The sequence below is a fragment of the Coregonus clupeaformis genome, unplaced genomic scaffold (genome assembly GCF_020615455.1).
Source record: "Coregonus clupeaformis isolate EN_2021a unplaced genomic scaffold, ASM2061545v1 scaf1254, whole genome shotgun sequence".
Taxonomy (NCBI): Eukaryota; Metazoa; Chordata; class Actinopteri; order Salmoniformes; family Salmonidae; genus Coregonus; species Coregonus clupeaformis.
The window spans coordinates 67231-75684 of NW_025534708.1; the positions used below are offsets into that span (position 1 = coordinate 67231).

Consider the following 8454-nt stretch of genomic DNA (forward strand, 5'->3'; position numbering starts at 1 on the left):
TGTTGACCTCTTATCCACAGATGAGGCCACAAACCCCACTAAGTGCTCATTCTCTGTTGTCAACCCCAATTCAAACCACACAGTTGGAGGGTTTATAGATGTCATTTGATAGCTAGAGATACTAAAAACAGGATCAAAACCTATGGAGGGGGACTTTTTTCAGGCCAAGTTGTTTAACGCAGAACTTAAGGCCAGTACTTATGGAGCTGTAACAGACCACTTTAATGGCACCTACACTGCCCGCCTGGGCCTGCTTTGGCCCGGACCTGCCAAGGTGTCCATCCGCCTAGTGCACTCCAGTGAGGCCGTGCAGGTACTGTGCAGGCAAAGGAACAGGACCCAGATAAGGTCTACTTCCAAGGCTACTTTGAGGAGGGTGGCAAGCAGGAAACAACGATGTGCAATGCCCAGAGAAGTCCTAGGCTGGTGGGGAATGACTTGCAGTGTTGCTGTGAGTACAGAGAGCCAGTCACCGGAGAGTCCTGGTTCTGTCGTCGGCCATCTTCCCTGCCCTGCCATGCTTTGACCTACCACAGCATGGGTGGTTACCAGGCAGTACTCTCCAAGTTGGAGACAACTCTTCTTAATAGGTAGATATCTTTCAATCGGGTGTCAAATATGCAGGTTGGGGGTCATTGTTTACCCACCATCTGATTTAATGTGGCCCCTCTTGTTATCCAAACACAATCCTATCCTATTATTTGAAAATATTTTATGTTGGGGAAAGAGGAACTCACATAACATTGGTGAATTGACAATTCATGCTGTTTAAAAAAATAAAGTAAATTGCTGTAGACCCAATGTTAGCAGAAATGTGTACAAACCATGACTGCACTGCATCCTGTTCCATCACTTAATGGTAGTGTCTCCAAATTATTGATTGTTGTTCTTCACACTCAAATAATATTTCATTTTTTGCAGATTCACAAACATTATTGTACCATATGATAATTCAGTTGTACATGTCCAGCAACAGGGCAAGGAAACCCGTAAGTCCCTACAACATATTCCTCCTTTCCCTCCTGTTACTGTAATACCATTACACAGAATACAGCAGTACCTTGCATTACTGTAATACCATTACACAGAATACAGCAGTTCCTTGGGTTATTGTAATACCATTACACAGAATACAGCAGTACCTTGCATTACTGTAATACCATTACACAGAATACAGCAGTACATTGCATTACTGTAATACCATTACACAGAATACAGCAGTTCCTTGGGTTATTGTAATACCACTACACAGAATACAGCAGTACCTTGCTACCTACATAAGTCACAATCTTTAAACAAGTCATATCCTTTGTTATCTGGTTTAAACCTGGCTTGTTATCAACTTGCAAACTGGTGTCATTATCACAAATCAGCGTCCTCTACCTCGACTAACCTGTATCCCCAGTACATTGACTCGGAAATACCCCCTGTATATTTGATTTTTTACTTTATTTTATTTCGTAAATATTTTCTTAACTTTTTCATGCATTGTTGGTTAAGGGCTTGTAAGTTAGCATTTCACGGTATTCGGCACGTGAAAATAACATTTTATTTCATGCTAGCGATGCAGATTCGGCTCAGATGATCTAACAATGATTTCTCTCTCTCTAGGTCCAAACACAAAATGCCGTCCTGGTTTGCACACCCCAGTACCGTCTGGATTCTACCTCCAGGATCGCTGGACGTCCATGGTGTGTGACTCAAAATCATTTCCCTCAGCTGAACTGATATCTGGATGCCTGAAGGACAAACAGATCCTTATGATGGGTGACTCCACTCTCCGTCAATGGTTGGAGTACCTGGAGAACACTGTGCCAACACTGAAACGCCTGAACCTTCACACATCAAGCAAATCGGGCCCCTTTGAGGCAGTCGACACCCAGTCCAACACCCGTATCATCTGGCGGGCCCATGGGATACCTATACGGACGAGCAAGACCCCCTGGGCTGACCTCCACTACATCGCCAGGGAGGTGGAGGGTCTGGCAGGGGGTGCACACTCTGTAGTCGTCTTCACCATCTGGGCTCATTTCACCACGTACCCACTGGCTGTGTATGCACACCGTCTGGTCGTCATCCGTAGGGCTGTGGCGTCGCTGCTAAGACGATCTCCCACTACTCTGGTAGTGATCAAATCCAGCCAACACGGGCTACAAGGATGTGTACGGCAGCGACTGGCTCTCCTGGCAGCCCGACATGACTCTAAAGGAAATATTCAGGGGCTTGCCCGTGGTCCTCATTGACGTTTGGCAGATGACCTCCTGCCACTATTCTCCGGATAACATTCACCCGCCCCGTGGTGATCCAAAATGAAGTGGACCTCTTCCTGTCTTTTGTTTGTCCGCAGTGAGAAAAAGAGAAGCATTCAAAAGGGGATTGCCTGTAAAATCAACTGCATAGAACATGGTGGTTGTCAAACTATTGCCTGCTTTCAGCTCTGCACTGATTCTTCTGTCATGCATAAAATATAGTTAAGCAATGATTCATTTAAAGAACTTGTGGGCTGTTTTAGAGCAAATTGTCTTTTCTTTTTTTTTATGCATTAATTAACAACAGTCTATGATGTTTGCAGTCAATGTAGAAGTGTGTCATCTGGTGGCCCTTTTTGGGCTTTCACCTACTGGTTTAATCTTGCCCAGGGCAATGCAGGGTCCAATCGCTTTTGCTAGTGCGCATTCTCTCTCACACTTTATTCAACTCATCATGGAGCCTCTCGTTTGGGTTGGTGTGAGAGGGCGGGGGTGGGATGGGGGCGGGGTTGGAGTGTGCGCCTTTGGGTCCCCCGGGACCAGGACTGAGAAGCACTGCATTTGAGCAATGTAAAAATGTCCATGACCTTGAATGTACATGCACCTCTGACCCATCTAAATGAATGTAACTGTACGAAGTAATCTGATTGTAAATCATGAAATGTGTAATAACTTGGAAAGACTCAATATGAAGAAAAAATATGAAAAAAATGAAATAAAAAAACATGCAGCTCTAGCAGGGCAGGAATTTGACGAACTGACTTGTTGAAAAGGTGGCATCCTATGACGGTGCCACGTTGAAAGTCACATATGCATCGTTTTTCAAAACATAGTGAACCTGGAGGCAAAAAGCGAACCCCACATTCTAAGTAAATGTTGTTTATTAGCACTCAAATCTATCAAGGGCATTTTCGGCACAATTTGGTGAAAGCCCCAAAGCGTTCAGAAAGCCTCTGATTCCCATCACTAGTGGACACCCCCATGAGTGTCTTTCAGAACCCCTCCTAAAACCACCTGTTTCGTTTTGGTTGTTGTTAGTGACTCTTTGTTAGTTCCTTCTTCTGTTTGAGAGACAATGTTTTATTTATTGTTGAGGAATGTAACAATGTTCATGTGATTAAATTAAATCACCCGACTATTTGGATATGTCTGTTAGTAAATGTTTTATTTCTAAGAGATCATGAGTAAAATAGAACAATTGACATTCTAGAATGAGTTGTCACTGTGTTCACCACAACCAACATGCTGCATCTCTGTTTAGGGGTCAGTGGTCTAAAATGAGTCTCTCTGGAGAGAGAGAGGAGGGGGGCCCTGCCTCTAATAGGAGTCTCTCTGGGGAGAGAGAGGAGGGGGGCCCTGCCTCTAAAATGCGTCTCTCTGGGGAACATGACACCAAAGCTAAGAGGTGAGATGACAATTTTATGAAGAATGTATTCATTTTATTTACAAAATAAATAGCTATTTTAAGATTAATGCACTTACTGTAAATCACTCTGGATTAGAGTATCTGCTAAATCAGGAGTTCTCAATCCGGGATCATTGGAGGTACTGCAGGGGTTCTGCAGCACCCTGACTGGACTCGTTGCAATGGAAGACATTTGATAGAATTTTAATACGACACAACCACTTTGCCTACTCTTCATTATTGCCAAATATAATGGAATGCATATTTCTTTAACCAATTCTGATGGTTGTTACAAGCGGAATTTTGACAATATTACCGTTATACCAACACACTCTTCACACCCGTTTAACAACTCTAAATAGCTTTGGCATCGTAGGCATCAGGGTCCCTTGTCAATAATGTTGCCTACAACTTTGCATACAATGTTCATTTTCATTGAACACATATTTCGCCCTAGATGCCTTCAATTGCCCAATTTATAGCCATGGCATATTTAACAATTTTTAACAACGTGATGTTGCGCTCCAAAGTGATAACTTGAAATAACATGATATAGGTAATTAAATAATAAAGTTAGATATATTTTTGGGTTCAGTGAAGAAGAACCTCTAGAGTTCTGATCAACGAAAGGTGAATGTTTTGAGGATGTGAACCCAGCAGCCCTCCAGTGGTCAGATCAAGCCCGCCCGTTTTTTCCAGCGCCCGGCCCGGGATTCGAACCAGCCACCTTTCTGCCATAGGTCCAACTCCTGCCACAGCTCCAACTCCTTAGCGCTGGCGAAAAACTGAGTTTATCTTCAGAAATAAGCATGAGTTAATCTGCCAAACCGAAGACAAAATGCGATGCATTCATTTATACCCATAAGAGTAAAATGTCTTAATTCTCAGCACTTATACGACCAATTTTCTACTCTGAGATACTTTGTGGATATGGGCCCAGATCTCAAAATATTGTTATAAAAAAAACTTTGAATGTTTGTTTTACATATAAAAATAAATAAAATAATATTACTAATGTAAGCCACTGTAAAGACTGGGTTTAGTTTATTGTGTGGCTCTGCTCATGTCCGCGTTCTGGAACTGTCCGCGTCCCCGTACAGAACTGTCCGCGTCCACGTACGGTTTGGCGCCAAGCATATTGTCCAGTTACGCGCAGAGTGGACAGAGGTGATGTTGGGGAACAACGACGGAGTTTGTTACAGTGTTGAGACAATCGAAGTTTATTGTTCAATTTGCTTTTTGTGTAATGGTCAGTGACAGTATGAGTGTAGCCAGATCCTTTTCACTCGCTATCCTTGTTTCATCTTGTGGTTCACCGGATTCGTCATCATCCTCGAGGGACAGACGAACGACCTGCTAGCTAGCCAAGCTAGTCGGTACAGCTAGCTAAGCTAGCTACTCTACCAGCAGGATCCTAGTTATCCTAGCTACCACTACATCATCACCGGCTGCCTGCATTTCTTGTGGACCGATGGAGCTCCCTGGTTGTTTCTTCCACCTGTTAAATACCGTGGAGGGCTTCTCCCTCTCTCGTTGACGGATGCTGGCTACGCTCCCTCTGTCCGGTTCTCCTCTCTTCACTAGATGGACGGTAACTTTAGTGTTTAACCCCTCTGTGTCCAAGGACTGAACTTTTGAATATTATTTTCGGGGCGCCTCAAGTGACATTTCTTACAACGTTTATTTCTGATAAAATTAGTTCATTGCATCCGCCATGGAGCCCAGTTTCATAATATTATCTTCTGTCCCTGGTTATGAAGTATTTGCGAAAAAACAGGCCTTATTTTAGGGCATTTTTCACCCTACCAGCTCCTATTAGTTCTATTGAGCTCCGTGACACTGATTCGCCTTCAGAACGTTCTATTCCCAGCCCATTGTTCTGCGTCACAATGCCAGCTTCACTATTGTTATCAATGAGACCTGCCTGCGTTAACCCTGTAGGTTTACCTCAAGTAACTTATTATTAACAAGGTTACGGCTACTTGGTGAGCGTTAACCCTGTAGGTTTACCTCAGGTAACTTATTATTAACAAGGTTACAGCTACTTGGTGAGCGTTACCCCTGTAGTTTTACCTCAGGTAACTTATTATTAACAAGGTTACAGCTACTTGGTGAGCGTTACCCCTGTAGGTTTACCTCAGGTAACTTATTATTAACAAGGTTACTGCTACTTGGTGAGCGTTAACCCTGTAGGTTTACCTCAGGTAACTTATTATTAACAAGGTTACGGCTACTTGGTGAGCGTTAACCCTGTAGGTTTACCTCAGGTAAGTTATTATTAACAAGGTTTCGGCTACTTGGTGAGCGCGCACACTGTTCACCTGAGTACATGTTGTGGGCACCAACAGTGAGGTGAGACAGAGTTTAAGAGGCAATGGCTGGCGGATAGCCATCAAACATTAAAAATGTTCTGGTCATGGTTAACCATATTTGTTTAAAGAAAAAAGTGTACAATCTAAACAAAACGCATGTCCCTATCGTCTTTTTCAAGATGTGGCCGATTTAAACAGCCAGAAGACATTTTTTAATTAAGAAATAACAATTTTTTGGACGACTTGTTGTTTCTAAATGGCTCCTGGGTAATTTGATATGCATCGAAATCTTTGTTCGTAGGCATCAAATTGAGCGAATGCTGCGCAGGTTCACTGAGTTGCAAACCAAATGGGTATAATGGGGTGATTGTTGTCTAATCTGGTGGTCTAGCGAATGGATTTGTAGATCTGACGCAGTTGCTACCTCAGATTATGAGCCTAGCAAGTGTCATATAGCTCAGTTGGTACAGCATGGCGCTTGCAACGCCAGGGTTGTGGGTTCGTTTCCCACGGGGGGCCAGTATGAAAATGTATGCACTCACTAACTGTAAGTCGCTCTGGATAAGAGCGTCTGTTAAATATGTAAAATGTAAATGTAAAAAATGTCATGAATGAGTTATGTAGTACCCACAGATGGCCAAAGGGAGGCGCAATAGTGCTATAAACCCATACTGTTTATTGCCATATAAACCCTAAACCTAACAATCAATCAAATGTATTTATAAAGCCCTTTTTACACCAGCAGATGTCACAAAGTGCTATACAGAAACTCTTACCCTATTTATAACCTATTTTAGCCGTAACCCTAACCCCTAATTCTAGGGTAGGGTAGCCTAGAACACTTTTAGAAACTATTTTAGTAATAATATTATCTTAGTAAATACAATTATAGTATTAAATAGTGTTTTGATTATTTTGTTGTTATTTTATTATATGTATAATAGCAAGACAGAACACTTGATAAATAAGACACATTTGTTTTATTTTTCTAATGTGGTTTGAATTGAGTGACCTAGTAACCTCTGTGTGAAGGTCCAGCAATTGGCGTGGGGCAGGTTTGAGACTGATCTAATACACTTTATTTCTCAGCTGCCTCACCAACGTCTGTACGTGAATTAATAACTTTTAATAGCTAAATATTTCCAATAGATGGCAGCATAAGACCACGAAGCATCAGTTATAGGCTACAAGCAGCAATATGATTGACATAAAATAGCATGCAACCAAATTCTAAATGTCCCATGATTTTCTAAAATGGTCACTCATTACTTTAGCTAGCTATATATCTCATATTAGGCCTGTGATGCTTTTGGAAGAGCAATTAAATAGTGCCTATAGCAGGTGTTGAACCCCTGGTAAATAATCACTAGTCAGATGCTCCAACCTCAACTCTAATATACATGCATTTTTAAATATCTAATATTGCGATTAAACAACCTCGGAATAGATAAGACAAGAGTGCGTCTTCCAGCCCACCAATAAATTACATCATGCAACCCTCGTGGTTAGCAAATGTACCTCAACATGCCCCTCGCTTGTGCTAGAAGGCAGAGTGCTCGCTGCTCGTTGATGAATCTGACAATGAATGTACTAGGAAAATAAGTTTTTCTCGACCAGAGGTGACTAAATTAATGTTCAGGCTTATTGATAATCGTTATAGTAATGAAGTATAATTTCAAAACATGAGTATAAAAACAGGTAATAATAAACATGAATCATCATTATATTATTTCACAGTAATCTGTTAAATGCTTTTTCAGTCGTTCCTCTGCATTAGCAGTGTGGAAAGGGACAGTAAAAACCGTGTGCAGGAGTTTTCCTGTGAGGGGGAGTGGTGGTGTATCCAGTGAGAAAACTAAGCTGAGCTTCTGAAATGTCATTACTGGTCTTACGCTACCATCTATTGAAATTATTTAGTAACTGCAGTAATACTGAATAAAGTATATCCTTACTAAAGTAGTAATTACTCAGAATTTCAAAATATGACATTTTCTAGTTCATTTTACCACTTACAACCATAACATAACAATTTATAGCATAACAAACAATGAAACTGGCATAAACCAAAAACACCATACATTTAGTTAACTATATATACAGTGGGGGAAAAAAGTATTTAGTCAGCCACCAATTGTGCAAGTTCTCCCACTTAAAAAGATGAGAGAGGCCTGTAATTTTCATCATAGGTACATGTCAACTATGACAGACAAAATGAGAAAAAAAAATCCAGAAAATCACATTGTAGGATTTTTAATGAATTTATTTAAAAATTATGGTGGAAAATAAATATTTGGTCAATAACAAAAGTTTCTCAATACTTTGTTATATACCCTTTGTTGGCAATGACACAGGTCAAACGTTTTCTGTAAGTCTTCACAAGGTTTTACACACTGTTGCTGGTATTTTGGCCCATTCCTCCATGCAGATCTCCTCTAGAGCAGTGATGTTTTGGGGCTGTCGCTGGGCAACACAGACTTTCAACTCCCTC

The 8454-nt window shown here is 41.4% G+C and overlaps 1 pseudogene; it reads left to right on the top strand.

Annotated features, from left to right (window-relative positions):
- Positions 1 to 311: 311 nt before the first annotated feature.
- LOC121559472 lies at positions 312 to 2350 on the top strand (annotated as a pseudogene).
- The last annotated feature ends 6104 nt before the right edge of the window (positions 2351 to 8454 follow it).